Raw genomic sequence first — 18,310 nt, 5'->3', positions numbered from 1 at the left:
ACTGAATACTGTTATGGCTTTCATAGATCTACTTTCTATTAAAAATAATTTGTAAAATTGTCTATTAAAATGATTCCTCCAGTATAAAAACGTCTGAAAAATGAAGAGAAGATATTGTAAGTGTTTTTAAAACAGTATTTATTTTGCAGTTAAGAAAAAAAAACTGCTACATAAAACTTAAGCACATGTTTTGCTTATCATTTGTAGCAAAGAGCGATAACTCTTTACCAATATCTTGTTTGATCATCACTTTGGACAGAGAAATATGCAAATTATGCATGATATATATACCGGTATGCACAAAAGTTCCTGCTCTGACACATAGCAATTGTACTTATAATTACACAATTCGGTAATAATTGGTATATACACTGATGAAGTTAACTTTTTACATATATGTACATGCTTTGTACAAAGGATGATGTGGGTTTTGTCAGTGTGATATACAATGTATATGGAGCTTTGTATATGACCAGAGGTGTTGCCTTGTAGCCAATCAAATCCCTTGTTGCCTTGGTCAAGCCTGTTACTTGAGAGTAGCCGGCGCTTGTTGACCTAACCAATAATTCAGACAAACAGAGTATGGACTTCTCCCTCCAATTCAGGGGTTACAGGCACTGACTGGCCCCAGATATCTGCAATCTCATACCAACAGAAGGCATCAGTCCATCCATTTAGGGAGAAAGAAAACCTAAAAAAAATAGAAATAAAAAACAAATGCCACAATGAATATGATGCTGACTAAGTAAATATCATGATAGCATGTACACATATGTATTACTAGATGTTTCTGTGGTTTGCCGGCATGCATAAAAATATGAATATTGGTCTTAATTAACCGCAAGTAAAAAAGAAAAAACATTTTGTTTATTTGTTCGTCAAATTACCAAGTCATGTTATTCATCCCGAAAACCATTTGTATGTCTTTTACCAAGTTAATTAATTATGGACATTTGATCTATTCGAAGGTATTACAACATGTATTTAAAATTCTACATGGTTAGTATAAAACCATTCTCCAACTCCAACTAAAAAGTCCTTATTTCTTACATTAGAAATGTATGTGTTTCAAACAAGGTAAATGTTAACCACATTATTTAAAATTTACAAGCAGGAACTTAATGTCATAAAAGAAATATATTGACTAAGTAAGTTTAATAAATTTCAGAAAGACAACTCGTATTTAAGTATGAAATCATTTCAGATGTGAAAAAATACCTGATCTTCGTAGCCGAAGAGGCATGGCTAGTTTGCTGATCTTCAATTTTCAAACACTCTCACGTCTGGAAAAAAGTGCTGTTTGTGGCCATGCATTTTAATGTGGTCAGTCTGAAATATTCAACAGTTGTCATTAATAAAAGTTTTATAACAAAGAGGCTACAATACTAGTGCCTTTTTGTTTTGATCAATGCCTAGACATATAAATTATAATGTTGGAATGTCACTATTAGATCATGTACATGTTTGTGAAAATGGTTACATACTTTTTATACAAGGCAAGTCTTTCACAGACCCATGTGTATCAAAAAGAAAAAAAAAAAAAAGAAAAATTGTGACTAAATTAAACAATACATCTGTAGAACAAATCATATGCAGCGTAACTCAAGATTGTCTCCCCTTATTAGTAGTTATTACTACAAATAGTTCAGAAGTAAGGGTCCAGCCTGGACAATCAAATCACTGTGAACTTGGCTTTTACTTTTTACCTTTCTCTTAGAACATAGGGTCAATGACCTGAATGTAGTGTATTAAATATCAGCTTTGGGTTACATAATTGAACTACATATGTATCCTTCAAATTTCATCACCATAAGTCATATATTTAACACTTCAGAAATGCAGGGCTTTGCAGGATATTATTAGATAAGAAGAGGATGAAGAGCCAGTTCTTATACATTAGTACATCACGTGACAGAATACTGGATTCTGATTGGCTACACACATGGATACTATTTGCAATAGTGCCCGGGCAAGCGGGCACTATTGAAGTGGCGCGAAATTGAACGTGAATGTATTGTGACGTCACCATTACATGATGTCTTTATAATGTTGCGCTTCGACCAAGATGTCAAGATGGCGAACAGGCTGTTTTGTGCGGGGATGGAAGCAAATCTTGCTTTTCTACAGAAGACTGTTCACTAATGTTCTATATTGATCTACTTTTAATTTTCATGAAGCTGAATCCCGTTTTTATAGAATCCCATATCTCTGCCACAATTTATATATTGTACTTTTAATGTAACAACGTGGTGTGGAAATGAAGATAGCGTTGCGGCTCGGGCACTATTCCATCCCTCGACAATACTATGAGGCAATAGTGCCCTCTCAACCAGGCCATAATAGATAAATATATCTCACTTCATTCAAAGGGAAGATATTATGAAGTATACATGTATATTGTATAATATACCACATGAGTTATAGCAATCTGATTTTAAAAGTTAATTATGGAATAAAACTTACAATGAATAAAAACTTTGCTCCCAATACACTTATCAATACAGTGACATTCATATGTACAATATCATACAAACTTTTTTTTCCACATTTTGTTTGCTTACCAAATAAAAAAGTTTGGGTAAGTTCTTCTTGCCCAGTCCTGGAATATTTTTCTTGATTAAAATCAATTTTATATCTCCAGTATTTAATTTCAAAGACATCAATCTGTCAAATCTGGAAAATAAATGAAAAATAAACTAATGATGGCAATTTAGCATGTTTGTATCACTGACATATACATGTATGTACATGTATACATTCTGTGTATATGTAACTATATGTATATGTACCTATAGGTTAACTACCCGTATTTACTTGGGGTTATTGAATCAATATTGCAAGTAAGGTTCTTTTAAAAGATTTACTTTTCCCTATTACACCATGCTGATAACTGTTCTCTTAAAATAAACTTTTACAGAACTATCGAATCAGTTAAAAGTTCTATAAATGTCCTCATCAAAGACTAGACATATGAAATGTAATTATAAGTATCCACAATTAATTTCAATATTCTATATTTTCATGATAGCAAAATATTAGAAATATATTATTAAATAATCATATAATTATATTTAGCCATTGGTTGCCAGTTATTTACTATAAATAATCTATGTATTTCAAAATTGCATATTGATAAAGATTCACAAAGAAATCATCAATGTTGGATCTGAATTAATATTCAGTTGACACAATATGTACCATATCGATCTAAATTTAAGAACAAAATTAAAGAATGTGTCAGTACAAAACATAAAGACCACATCATTGAATCAGGAATCAAGGAGGATTATATTTAATCTATAACACGTTATTTACATTGTCGATCTAAATTTAAAGCATCACTACTCTGGTATAGATTTCTAATAACTTCTTAGTCCTACAGCCGTGAGTGATTTTATTTTCATATTAAAAAAGCTGTAGTCGCTAAAAACACTGAAAGAAGATTCCTTTACATCCTGCTAGGTATATGTACCATAATACAACTGATGGCACTATATATTTATTAATTTGATGAAGCTGCAGAATGTATACCAATGTAAACACTTCACCATTTCTCACATATATAAACATTAATCACCATTATACGGTGCGTGGAATTTATACAATTTATCACACTGAAGTTGTGATAAACACTAACAGCTAGTGTTCATAGTTTTGCGATTTTGATTTCTAATTTCCTGTTTTATTTGATTTCTTATTTAACCTTTATTCTTTATATAAGCCTATTTTAGCAAGGTTATGGACAATAGAGAATGATGACAGTCTTGAGTCTTATAAATATATAATTAGTTCTACATGTACAATTATTATATGTAGATTTCTACATGTACTATGTAGTCTACATGTAGGGTACAATTAATGTACATGTATACTTCTTCATGCCAATCATGATTATAAATGTAATTTGAAGGATTCATTACAGTATGTGTTGTGACAATCTAATTCACTGAACATGGATATACATACACTACATACAGTACCTGATGATACACAAACTACTAGACTCTACATAGAGTACAAACAGTAGGCCTATTGGACATAATGTATACACCTTTATTTATTGGGTCAGATGGACTGGGCTTTCTTACGGATTTATTTTGGCTTTAATTTTAGGTACTTTGTAAATATATGGAGTCATAAAAAGACACCCTAAAACTACTAGCCTATCTTAATCAGAACCTCCCCGCTTCCGGGCGGCATAGGATTTATTTTTCATCAGATGTTGGCTTCTCAAACTTACTTTGTGATTGTCGTATTTTGTTCCGATAACATAGTTAAGCTGCTTGTAATATCGCTGACAGTTAGGCATCCTAGTCGTAGTGTGTACCGGCAAACATCATATATCGTAATGTATTACACCACATTCACTAATATTGACGATATAATCAAAATATTGTGACAATATCGTAAGCCACCGTCTCGATCTGTTGTCACAGACTCCATCCAATCTGGGTCGATGAGATGCTTGACTCAGCCGATCCGTAAATGATAAACATATCGATGATCTAGATTTGAACTAGAGCGCCATCTATATCGAGCAGACGTAAACAACAGCACGTGCGCGTTTTGACTACAGAGGCCGGGATGTTGACAATCTTCCGTAGAAAATGAGTAGAGGCGAAAGAAGTTGTTTCAGGTAATCCATCGATATGAATATGAAATTTAGTCGAGTTTTTTCTCTCTCATAAAACAAACGAGGTTGTTTTTTTGTTGATCAGGACAATATTTGTGAAAAGTTTCATTGGGGTCCTGACCCAGACCTTGGGATATTTTTTCCTTGCGGTTATTTTATTAGATTTCCCTAGGAATATGATTCGTTAAGCCCATAACTGCAATAATTGCCAATTTAGGAAAAATTTAATAAAATCATGACAGTAAATTGAAATTTTGTCAAAATACAGAAAAATATGACTGAAGTAGTCTAGCCAGTACATGTAAATCACAGGAGCTTGACGTTTTGTCAATTGTACATGTACGGTACATGTATGTAAATTTACAATATACATATATAAACTACTCCAAATTGATTTTCAGTACTATATTTAAAAGTGGTTTTAAGTATAGGGGTACCTGTACAAGAAAAAGAATAAAAATAAAAAAGATCAGTCAGAAGGTGATATCTTTTAGCTAAAACAGTACTGTAGCTAATTTGTTGCAGCTAATGGCAAGTAATGTACCATGTAGAACTACATTTGTACTTTATGCTAGGCCTATTAAAATTAAATTAAAGATGCGATTAATTTTACAAGTTCTTAAAAAAACAAGTTACAAATTGCATTGTCTATATAGAATAATTATCATTTGTATGTAAAACATCACGCCTTTCATAAAACATTCTAGGCCTAGTCGTCATAATTACACAGACTTATTGTTAATTTATTCTGATTTGTTGGTTTTCTTATTATTAATGTTAATAACATGTTTGAGTAAAATATTGTAACAGGCAACTACATTTGTACATGTAGGGGCCTATGCTGTATATAATAAATTGGCTGACTGCTGTATTGATATTTGTGATGAAATCCGTGTTTTTGGGGATATTTAATAATTATAATTGTAGTGTAAATGCATGCCTGTTGGTATCTCTAGCTATGCAGGTTGCTAATACATGTATATATATTTGGACATGAAGCACATCATGACATGACTGACTAATATTTACCTTATTGCAGTTAACAACGATACATTAAATGGTTTCTAATAAAGTATCAAATATAACACGCACACAATATCTTTATGAAGAACCATACGTGGAAAATAAGGGACTGACTTTTTTTCATAATAACAATTCCATTTGACATCCTTAAGCTTTTGCAATAACTTATTTTATGAAAGAATTATGTAGAATTCTATATACAGTAAACATGTCAGATGCTACATGTATATGATTTTTCCTGAAACTTTTTTTAATCTAATTTAATTAAACACTGGTAATGCTGAGTCATCTGATTTACTGTATATATAACCCCAAAAATGTTAAGAGAAACTTGAACATTTTTTTTATCTTACTATGACTATTTTAGAGGGAAAAAACCAATGCATTTGATGACAAAGTGTTCTTTATTTCCAGAACAGTGTACAATATGATTCCGACTTATAATGAAAGTGTTAACACAGTATGCCATTTCCAGTATATTACATGCAGTTTTATTTTGAGTTTTGACTTTATGTCCGTAGATTCGGCTAAATAACTTGTAGATCATGTGCAGTTGAAATGTAACTGTTTCTCTTTTACATTTCAGGGATTGCAGTGGCAAGAAGATCAAGTAAAGGACTTTTGGAAGATAAATAACATAAAGCAGAAAACAGACTTTGTCATTGTTTCCCTAGGGATGGGGAGGGGGAGGGAGGGTAGGAGGGTTCTAGGCTGTGTAACAGGTCCTCTACGAAAAAAATCGACCCACTAAAGTCGAAGTTCCTAGAAAAAAGAGTTGAAGAAGGTGAACCTCTTTGAATGTGAATCGTTTAAAGCTATCACGAAGTGGCAAAACAATCTGTGATTGTCATTTCTTTTTTTAATAGATAAATGTATGTACATGTATACAAAACTTAAACAATATGCTATGGTGAAGAATACTTGTTAAAATGTGACTTCTTTGTCAGGCAATTGATTTATATTCTGTAATTTCTTATAAGACTTCGCTAGGTTGTCTCCTGATGGTAGCATTACCCGACTGTACGTGTTTGAAGGAGGTTATAAAACATGTGCGGATGCTGCAACCTAGTAGCCTCGTGATCTGATCATTTGGAATGTTTAGGGCCATAAGCTCCTTGCTATGAACTGGATGCGGTCCTTTATATCCACGAAGTTCATGGTTTAGAAGTAGTTAAGCCGCCTCTGCTACTTTTGGGTGGTCACACTCATTCCTTATGGTCAGTTAAAGTTGAAAAAAGATCAAGGAAAAAAACACAATTCAACTTGGTCACATTCTTGATTAATATTCTTCACGCTGTAAGAAATCTGTTTCCTACAATACATAAGATACAAATTGACACCAAACTCACGCAAAACATTATTCCTCAGCAGCGTGATTGCAAATCACCTGATGAATCTCAGAAATGGCTAACAAATACTCAATACAATACCCTGATGCAAGTGAACCATTTATGCCTGGAAATGTACACTCTGGAACATGTAAAATTGACCTGATAAATGAACCATAAGAAAACTAGGAGGACCTTTAAATTGACCTTAAACTTTCAGAGTTCAAAATTTCTGGTTCAAGATATTTCTGAGGTTCAAATTGACCCTAGAAAGGAAGCAAGAAAGATGACAATTTCATTGTTAAAAATCTAACCTGAAATTGAACTCAGAATTTTCATATGAATTTAACCAGAATTTCACCTGAAAATGACCTGAGAAAATTGAGGTCAATTTCAGGTTAAAAGTCTAACCTGAAATTGACCAGAATTTCACATGAAATTGACCAGAATATAATTTGAGGTCAATTTCAGGTTAAAAAACTAACCTGAAATTGACCATAATTTCACATGAATTTGACCAGAAATTGACCAGAATTTGACCTCAGCAAATTTTAATGTGAAATTCAGGTCAATTTCAGGTGAAATTCAGGTTAGTTTTTTTAACCTGAAATTGACTGTTCTGCTCCTTTCAGGTCAATTTCAGGTCAAAATTGTAACCAGAAATTCTGGTCAATTTCAGGTCAATTTCAGGTTAGGAAATATTGGCTGTGTAGGATCGTACAATAGGTCATGTGTCAGGTGTGTTGCTCACTACAGGTAAACCCCAGGTAATTAATACCGATGTTACACAGGTATACAGCATGTTATAGCCACATTAGTGTCACTGCAGATTAATAGAGTCAAAAACGGGGAAATCCTTATAACGGGGCCGAGAGCATGAGGTCAGCTGTGAACCTCATTACAACACGATGATAAAACCATGTGGTATTTACAATCATACAATCCTATTTTATAAAATATCTGTTTTTATATCAAATGAAATTAATTACACCAGACCTGGAAACAAAATTAAATCTATTATTTTTTCTGAGGATCAATTTTGACATGCATAATTGATTTATATGGATGAGATGTGATGAAGGTTTTAAAATCTGATTTACTTCCAATACTGCAGGCCCAGGGTAAAGTTATAATCTTTGGACTTGTTATTTTTATACACATTTAATTATGAGCTCATAAATTTGATGTCATGGATTTGTAAAATATAGAGGGTGAAGCGAGCCGTGACAAAAACTAATAGTTACAGCAGAAATATACACTGTACATGCTGACAAAATGTATAAATGTCTCACAATATATGAAATGTATAAGTAATGTTTCAAGTCCATGCAAATGGAAGGAAACTCATCGAGAGAACTTGACATATTTTCGTTAAAATTGAGTTATTTTGTACTATAAAGATAGCAATTTAAACAAGTGGTATTAAAAAACTGACTTAATTATTTATAAGTGAAATTTAGTTTGTTTAACTACTAGTACCATATTCAACCAAATATTTAGCGTCATTAAAGAAAATTGAAAAAAATGCAAAGGTGCTTAAAAACATGAAATAATTGCAAATTACACATGTAACTTTGTATGTTAATGTATTAAAAATTCTAGATTACTTGAAAAAACTCACAATTTGAATAGGTATTGCTACATTTAAGCAATATTTCAATAAATAAATTGAAAAGCAAATAAACCCCCTTAACTAAGAATATAAAATTCAAGTATCCTACCTGTTGTGTCTCGTCGTAACCAACTTTCTTGTTTGATGTGCTGACTGGTTGAGGGAGTTTGTAGGTTATAAATTGGTACCTGTAATTTGTAATTGTATCTAGGTTAGACAATAGTCAGACAAATAGTTCACACCTATCATTGTGTCCTGTAATCTCTAACTGTAAACCTCCTATCTTCTCCCATCAGCCTCCAGGACATCTCATACACATGCCTAATTTTTTCACAAAGTTGACATAATTATCAAATTATTTATTGCACATTGCAAGGCAATTCAATTTTATGTTCCTTTTGATTATAAACACAATACAAAGAAGTGTTAAGATTGATTTGGACATCAAAGTGGAGTAGGCCTCGGGGCCACGCTAAACACTTGCCAGGAATCGGTCAAGGTGTGACACACAGTTACACCTATACTGGTTACCTCAGAGCCATAGGACACAGGAGTTACCTCCCTTGCTGGCCTTCCCTACTGTGATCAGTGTTTAGTACTTGGTTTGGTGATAAAACTAGCCGTAAACTGTTTGATGTTCAGGCTTTTGTGTGTCAGATTTCTTCTTTTATTGTTTTCTTTCATGGCGCTTGTTTATATCTAACTTAACATAGAAGACCATCAGGCCTGTGTTCTATCTACCTGTGGTCACCTGGGTCGAGTGATCGAGTCATTAACATACCTTGACTTTTTTTACCTGTAATCTTTGATAACTGTTCACTAGGCCACCTGGGTGTAGTTGGACCAGACAATAGCCTCTGTAAACCTATAGGAGTATACAGTGTTAGGATCAGTACTGTGTGGTTAAAGGAAACCATCTTTAAAGCAGACGTCAAAACCATAGATACTGTTTTCTTACTGAAAGGTTTGCCACCACCCTCCACAATGCTCCAACAAAATAAGTTGAGAACATGGTCTTATTGTATATTTGGAGAAACTAAAGAAAGTATCCTCTGTTTTCTTGATGACAAACTTGATGAAAGATTTGAACTGATACGATTATCAGGAATCTTTCTCCTTTTACTTTTTTAAAATTTTGTACAGAAAGATCTCCCTTTTAATTACACTACATTTCAAACTGAATTGAATGCAATTAAATGTATGAAAAGTTCCAATGATAAAGATCAAACTCTGAAAGTCAAACATGAATCAGCCAAAGTTCACCACAACCCGATCCCATCAAATTGGTGTGCACTGCCTCTAAGAAAACGACAAGACAAAGCCAGAGAGCAGACGTCGACAAACAAACAAACGTCCGGATGATACGGATCTAAAGCAATATCTGTGAGTGCGAATATCCCATATCAAGGTTGCTTCCATGGCAATGTCTTGTATCGTGAATGAAACCAATCATCTTACAGTGACCAGCCAAGCGCTCATGTAATCGTATCAAGTGACTATTAAAAGATCTTGACCCCAAGCTATCTTTTTTCACAATCTTTCAGTGCAAATTAATTCATTCATGAGATAGTGGAGGATATAATCTTTCATCAATTCCCTCCCATTGTCTAAGTTGACCATATACCTGCAGTTTTGACAATAGTTCCATCTTACTGGGTTCGCTGAACGATGGCGATCGAGCAGTGACAGGAGGTCGATGTTTTATCTCCAGGAGATGTATGGGGCTATTTGCCTTCCAGCACAAGTCAATGACAAAGTCTCCTATTTTCTAAAATGCTAAAAAGCAAGAAAAAAGTCTGTTTGAATTGTAAGGAACAAATGGAGTTAGAATTTATGGGATTGTGTAAATGTTGTGTAGAATGGTTTCTGTCATAGCCCGTACAAAGACGAGATCTCTGTGATCACCATTTAAAGGTATTCCTGTGGCCCCTAAGATACACTAATCACCCATTTACAATCCTATGGCCTGTATTTAGAGTACCCTATTACCATACATCTATCAAACCAGTAGATTCCTTACGTCTTTTTTCATGATTTGTGTTTTTTAAATCTAAACATTTCCATACCAACGATAACTGGGGATGAAAAGCTATTTTCTGATTGTCAAGAATCTTGAACATTTAAAAAATGTTATTTTCAAAAATGTTTTAATAAATTAATGGTAAAATGAAAGTATAATTAATTACATGTATTTAATGAAGGTGTACCTGAAGACCTGGCGCCGATTTCTCGAAACAAAAGTGCAGACTTAAGTCAAAACTTAAGTTTTTCTCCTTATGTAACTTATATGAAAACTAAAGACTTAAGTCAGTTTGGGACTTAAGTTTGGTTCGAGAAATCGGGGCCAGGTATGATTTAATGTAATAGAAGTAGTCTGTTTTACTGAAAGGATCCTAAATGTCACCACCTTGGTCTGCAAATCACAACCAGAACAAATTAAATATAGTTATTTATACATTAATTATAAACATCACTGTTTTTATTGAACATTGAACATGTCTTATAAAAGTTTCTGAGAATATGATAAATGTAACTGGACCCATTAACATACAGATGGATTGCTCCAGCCGAGTCTTCATATCGATGATCATCGGACATCACTCAATATACCCATATACCGCCAACAGGCCATAACTTCCTCCGCGACGCTTTGAAGTCCGCCACGGAACAACCACAATGTCAACATGTTTTATTCTGAAAAATATTGATAATATTTTATTAATGGGCATTGTATGGTAATCTATCAATGAACATGAACACTTAATGGTGGCCATTATTTATACTAATACCACCCATCTGTATCTGTCTGGTCAACGGTAAAGGAGCACGTACCAGCTAGGTATATATCTGTCAATTCAATGAATATCAAGAATTCCTTAAATAGCAACTGACTTTATGTATTTAAAAATTAGTGAAATTTCACGTTTCCATTGTAAAAATGAGTTTATCATGGAATGAACATTTTAGGTTAATAGGTTTATTTGTAAAGAATAAATTTATTTGAGTCATGTAAAATACCAAAGATATGAATCCATAAAAACAAACATTAATCATTATGATAGTGTTTATAAATCAATGTTAAAATCATAGACTTGATAAAAAGGTTATTGAGTTCATCTACCGGGTAATGTCAAAAACAGCACAAATGCTATTTTATTTTTTATAATATTACATATTATTTTATCTTATCTTTTATGTGTATTTTCATTAAAGATGCTCCACTGCTGACAAACATTATTTTTTCACAATCAAAAATATGAGCAGACAATTTAGTATTTTTCTTCAGTTAAAAAGTTACTTACTTTACACCATTACCACCATTGAAAAGTTTAAGCTTCTAATTTTACTTAAGTTAAAAATATAAAAAATAATTAATTGCATCCCGAAAAAATTCCATGTCACAATATCCTATATGGAATGAAATACTGATTGCTTATGCACCAAAGACAAGATAAATTATTTTATTACATTTTTTATGCTAATTATACATATACACACATTTAAACACCAGTTACTGTTCAAGTGATGAATATCATTTACGCTCTGTCGGCGGTGGAGCATCCTTAAATCCTTATAATTTAATGGTATTCAAAACAAATAAATTGTATGTTTAGTCAGAATTCTCTAAATATTTAGTAGATTAATTTTGAAACATTAATTTTTCACAATTTTGTATAAATTACCGATTCAGAAATTAATTTTCTAGGATATATAGGAATAAAGTATTTAGAATAACTTAGAAGATACTTTTTAGCAAAAGGCATCAAAGTGACTGATCTGATATATTGATCTATATTATAAAAGATCCGAAGAAAAACAGAAGTTAAACTACATACCTATTTATCTATAGAAAAACAGAAGTTAAACTACATACCTATTTATCTATAGATGTGACCAAGTAAGAAATCAAATGCTTCAACTAGATATTTTTGCCAGAAAACGATGAGGCCAATTCTAGGTATATACAATTCCACATCTAGAGCACCTGAACTCTATATACATAGGGATGTCATAGTATACTTCCTAAATAAGATTATCAAAGTAAAAAATAACCTATTTTTATACTTATACTTCCTAAATAAGATTATCAAAGTAAAAAATAACCTATTTTTATACTTATACTTCCTAAATAAGATTATCAAAGTAAAAAATAACCTATTTTTATACTTATACTTCCTAAATAAGATTATCAAAGTAAAAAATAACCTATTTTTATGCTTATACTTCCTAAATAAGATTATCAAAGTAAAAAATAACCTATTTTTATACTTATACTTCCTAAATAAGATTATCAAAGTAAAAAATAACCTATTTTTATACTTATACTTCCTAAATAAGATTATCAAAGTAAAAAATAACCTATTTTTATGCTTATACTTCCTAAATAAGATTATCAAAGTAAAAAATAACCTATTTTTATGCTTATACTTCCTAAATAAGATTATCAAAGTAAAAAATAACCTATTTTTATGCTTATACTTCCTAAATAAGATTATCAAAGTAAAAAATAACCTATTTTTTATACTTATACTTCCTAAATAAGATTATCAAAGTAAAAAATAACCTATTTTTATGCTTTATACTTCCTAAATAAGATTATCAAAGTAAAAAATAACCTATTTTTTATGCTTATACTTCCTAAATAAGATTATCAAAGTAAAAAATAACCTATTTTTTATACTTATACTTCCTAAATAAGGTTACTATTTTTATACTTATACTTCCTAAATAAGGTTATCAAAGTAAAAAATAACCTATTTTATGCTTATACTTCCTAAATAAGATTATCAAAGTAAAAAATAAAAAATAACCTATTTGTATGCTTATACTTCCTAAATAAGATTATCAAAGTAAAAAATAACCTATTTTTATACTTATACTTCCTAAATAAGGTTTATCAAAGTAAAAAATAACCTATTTTTATACTTATGCTTCCTAAATAAGGTTATCAAAGTAAAAAACTAACCTATTTTTATACTTATACTTCCTAAATAAGGTTATCAAAGTAAAAAATAACCTATTTTTATACTTATACTTCCTAAATAAGATTATCAAAGTAAAAAATAACCTATTTTTATCAGGGTAATTCTTCTCTGAAAATCCAATCAGACTGTAGTCACTGTGATTAGTCAGTTTACCCCTCTAAAAGTTCATCCCTTACATCTACAAAAAGTAGAGGATTTTTATAAATACCATTTTTTTTTATTCTAAAATATATTTCATTTTTTTTGTTGTTAAAAGTGCACAGGAACATTAATTCTGTTGAGAAGTATAAGTATCATATATTACATTAATATAAGTCATATTCTTCAATTTGTATGAATAAAAATATGTTGTATGTATATGTTCTGCACTAGTTTACACAACTTCATCTACTAGTATATTACAATTCTGATGGGTTTTTGATAAAGTTGGTAAAGGGAGATAATTATAGTGACTTCAACACATTATTATATACATGTACATTTATTCAATTAGTTCAGTATCAAAACTAACGATGAACTTCCCACTGATTTCTGTAAAACAGCTAGCAAGTACCATAAAGTAGTTAACACATACAAGGAGGGGGTAAAGTTAGATTTTAATTTACATTGTGCTCTGCTGTTATTTGAAATTCATAACAAGGATATGACCCAATGACATCAATGCATGAATATATCGCGCTCATCTGGTAATGATTACAAGTATTAACAAAAAACTATGGATGTGATTGGAATGATAAACTCGATCCACGTCTAAGCAAAGGTATATAAATACAGGGGAACATGCATGAGTTTGTAACCATCCAATTTGAGGTTATTTGAATTAGAACTACAGACTCCAGATTTCTGTCTTCCCCTAATTCCTCATTGCCATTGTCCTAAGTGTTATACTTAAATAATCATCCCATCGGGCACATGCAAGAGGCACCTATTTGAGATTTATTTATTACGAGCTTGTATCTACAATTTGTGTTTCGAGGAAATTTTACATCAATCTAAAAAAATAAATAAAGGTAAAGTATATTATTTTGAGCAAATGATGAAAATAATCTTGAATCCTTAAATCATAACCAAAGGCCATCGATAACGTGTCCCACATTGGTGGGGGCGCCATCGGTCCTCATCCGAGACGAAACACATCACATCATTTGTAAATTTAACCCAATCCACCTTACCAAACCCCACAGAACAAACTACCCCCCCGATCCCTCCCTCCGCGGCCACACAAACGTTCAACCAAAATATGAAAAAAAAGAAATGACATCCTTTTATTAAAGTTCAAGTGGAAATTATATGAATTAGTACTATCTTCTGCATAAAAAATATTGCTAATTATCAGGAAAAGTACTTCTTTAAAAATCTATTCATGTCAAAGTACTCTACCAGCGTGAAATATGATGATATTATAATTTTTGATAATAGAAAGATGACAATAGTACATCTACTAATAGCACTTTTACTGTGGCATAGCTTTCTATTTGTAGCAGGTGCCTTCAGAACCTGTAAACAGAATAACACACTTGTACAGTATTTAGTCATTAAACATGATGATTACATGATTTGGTTTTAAGAAATAAATTCTCTCATCAACATATTCTACAAAAAGTTATTCTGTAACACAATTTTAGATACCATATTTGATGTAAAAAATTGTTAGTCCTTATGTATCAAATAGATATTCAGACAACTCAGACATACATGTATTAATAATTGGTGATCAAATTACTCATCAGCTTGTCTTTACAACCTGTCCATGTACAAATTAAGTAACAGCTACTGCGATCCTGACCTCTGGAAAAAGACATTTATTTATCATGGTGCATTAACACACCAAATGAATAGAATATGATAAATCTATTATAAATAACCTTGGTTTGGGATTAATAATGTCCTTCTATTGATTATTTTAACACATTTAAATATGATTGCTACTTTCTAGGAAAGGATGATTAAGCACAAATTTCTCATCACACTAATAAAGACCTTCACCAGATCCTGAATATTTAGCTAACTACCGCTTTTCCAAATCAATGATGACTTAAAAGTTAAATGCCCCTTTACTGGGCAGTCATAATTCATTAGGCCTGTGTCACAAAAATGGCCTCATCTTCCTAAATGATTATGGTAATTATATTCATTAAGGTAATTGCTGAAACTGTCTCAATTGAGAACATGGACTGCAGATTTATATCAGATACATGTAGACCAGCTCTATCTTACTCTTCCTCCATACAACAATCACCTAGTAATATATCAGAATGCTGTAAAACACACAATTATGTTAATTTCAAACTCATTTACATGGATTTTACATTCTAAATGTGAGAGATATTTCAAGGTTAAGTACTGTTGTTTAATTCATTAAGGAATACATTTATATAATTATGATTTAGTGTAAGCTAATCTGGGTCAATAAGGCTCATTTATCTTAAAACAAAAATCAATCAAGCCCTTGTTATACAATTAGATAGCAAAGATTTAAAATTTAAAAAAATCCTTACATTCTTGAAATTCTTAAATGAAAAAGATAACAAACAAGAGATCCCAGAGGGATCTTGGCGCCCACCAAAGAAAGATCTATGTCTGACAATGGAAAGAGGGATCTTTTCCCTGCTTTTCAAACTTTTTCAAACACATGACATATAAAATTTGAGACAGATCGCTATAGTACTTTCTAAGAAATAGTGGTAACAAACTTCAACAATGAAATCTAAGATGGCGGCCGGTTGGCCATCTTGTTTACCGATCAGTCCCGAAAGGCATTATGCATCAGTCCTAAAAGGTACTATGCACAACTAGGGTACAAGGGGAACCTACACATAAAATTTGAGAAAGATCCCTTCAGTACTTTCTGAGAAATAGCGGTAACAAACTTTAACAATCAAAATCCAATATGGCCGTCGGTCGGCCATCTTGTTTACCGATCGGTCCCAATTAACAATATGCACAACTAGGGTCCTTGGGGAACCTTCATATGAAATTTGTAAACGATACCTTCAGTACTTTTTGAGAAATAGCGGTAACAAACTTTAACTATCAAAATCCAAGCCATCTTGTTGACCGATCGGTTCCAAAATGCAATATGCACAACTAGGGCCCTAGGGAAACCTATATATGAAATTTGAGAAAGATCCCTTCAGTACTTTTTGAGAAATAGCGGTAACAAACTTTAACTGTCAAAATCCAAGATGGCCACCTGTCGGCCATCTTGTTCACCGATCGGTCCCAAAATGTAATATGCACAACTAGGGTCCTAGGGGAACCTGTATATGAAATTTGAGAAAGATCCCTTCAGCACTTTTTGAGAAATAGCGGTAACAAACTTTAACTATCAAAATCCAATATGGCCGTCGGTAGGCCATCTTGTTTACCGATCGGTCCCAATTAACAATATGCACAACTAGGGTCCTTAGGGAACCTTCATATGAAACTTGTAAACGATACCTTCAGTACTTTTTTTGAGAAATAGCGGTAACAAACTTTAACTATCAAAATCCAAGCCTTCTTGTTTGACCGATCGGTTCCAAAATGCAATATGCACAACTAGGGCCCTAGGGAAACCTATATATGAATTTTGAGAAGGATCCCTTCAGTACTTTTTGAGTAATAGCGGTAACAAACTTTAACTGTCAAAATCCAAGATGGCCACCTGTCGGCCATCTTGTTCACCGATCGGTCCCAAAATGTAATATGCACAACTAGGGTCCTAGGGGAACCTGTATATGAAATTTGAGAAAGATCCCTTCAGCACTTTTTGAGAAATAGCGGTAACAAACTTTAACTATCAAAATCCAAGATGGCCGCCTGTCGGCCATCTTGTTGACCGATCGGTCCCAAAATGCAATATGCACAACTAGGGCGCCTAGGGGAAACCTATATATGAAATTTGAGAAGGATCCCTTCAGTACTTTTTGAGTAATAGCGGTAACAAACTTTAACTGTCAAAATCCAAGATGGCCACCTGTCGGCCATCTTGTTCACCGATCGGTCCCAAAATGTAATATGCACAACTAGGGTCCTAGGGGAACCCTGTATATGAAATTTGAGAAAGATCCCTTCAGCACTTTTTGAGAAATAGCGGTAACAAACTTTAACTATCAAAATCCAAGATGGCCGCCTGTCGGCCATCTTGTTGGACCGATCGGTCCCAAAATGCAATATGCACAACTAGGGGCCCTAGGGAAACCTATATATGAAATTTGAGAAAGATCCCTTCAGTACTTTTTGAGTAATAGCGGTAACAAACTTTAACTGTCAAAATCCAAGATGGCCACCTGTCGGCCATCTTGTTCACCGATCGGTCCCAAAATGTAATATGCACAACTAGGGTCCTAGGGGAACCTGTATATGAAATTTGAGAAAGATCCCTTCAGCACTTTTTGAGAAATAGCGGTAACAAACTTTAACTATCAAAATCCAATATGGCCGTCGGTAGGCCATCTTGTTTACCGATCGGTCCCAATTAACAATATGCACAACTAGGGTCCTTAGGGAACCTTCATATGAAACTTGTAAACGATACCTTCAGTACTTTTTGAGAAATAGCGGTAACAAACTTTAACTATCAAAATCCAAGCCTTCTTGTTGACCGATCGGTTCCAAAATGCAATATGCACAACTAGGGCCCTACGGGAAAACTACAAAATGACCGATAAATAATAATTTGAGAAAGATCCCTTCAGCACTTTTTGAGAAATAGCGTGTAACGAAACTTTAACTATCAAAATCCTAG

The 18,310-nt window shown here is 32.6% G+C and overlaps 1 protein-coding gene and 2 long non-coding RNA genes across 3 annotated transcripts in view; 1 reads left to right on the top strand and 2 right to left on the bottom strand.

Moving 5' to 3' along the window:
- Nucleotides 1-18,310, top strand: part of LOC138318720 (retinal rod rhodopsin-sensitive cGMP 3',5'-cyclic phosphodiesterase subunit delta-like) — a 108,333-nt gene that overhangs the window by 47,501 nt on the left and 42,522 nt on the right. The gene's annotated exons all lie outside the window — the stretch shown is intronic.
- On the bottom strand, nucleotides 122-4,719 carry LOC138318687 (uncharacterized). Its single transcript, XR_011207907.1, has 4 exons — nucleotides 4,241-4,719; nucleotides 2,562-2,673; nucleotides 1,219-1,329; nucleotides 122-691 (listed from the first exon to the last, which is right to left on the bottom strand). It is a non-coding gene; the product is annotated as an uncharacterized lncRNA (long non-coding RNA).
- LOC138309765 (uncharacterized) lies at nucleotides 8,706-10,439 on the bottom strand. Its single transcript, XR_011206323.1, has 3 exons — nucleotides 10,221-10,439; nucleotides 9,378-9,461; nucleotides 8,706-8,784 (listed from the first exon to the last, which is right to left on the bottom strand). It is a non-coding gene; the product is annotated as an uncharacterized lncRNA (long non-coding RNA).

This window comes from Argopecten irradians, chromosome 1 (assembly GCF_041381155.1).
Source record: "Argopecten irradians isolate NY chromosome 1, Ai_NY, whole genome shotgun sequence".
NCBI classification, from domain to species: Eukaryota; Metazoa; Mollusca; class Bivalvia; order Pectinida; family Pectinidae; genus Argopecten; species Argopecten irradians.
This window is presented reverse-complemented; position numbering and strand designations above follow the sequence as displayed.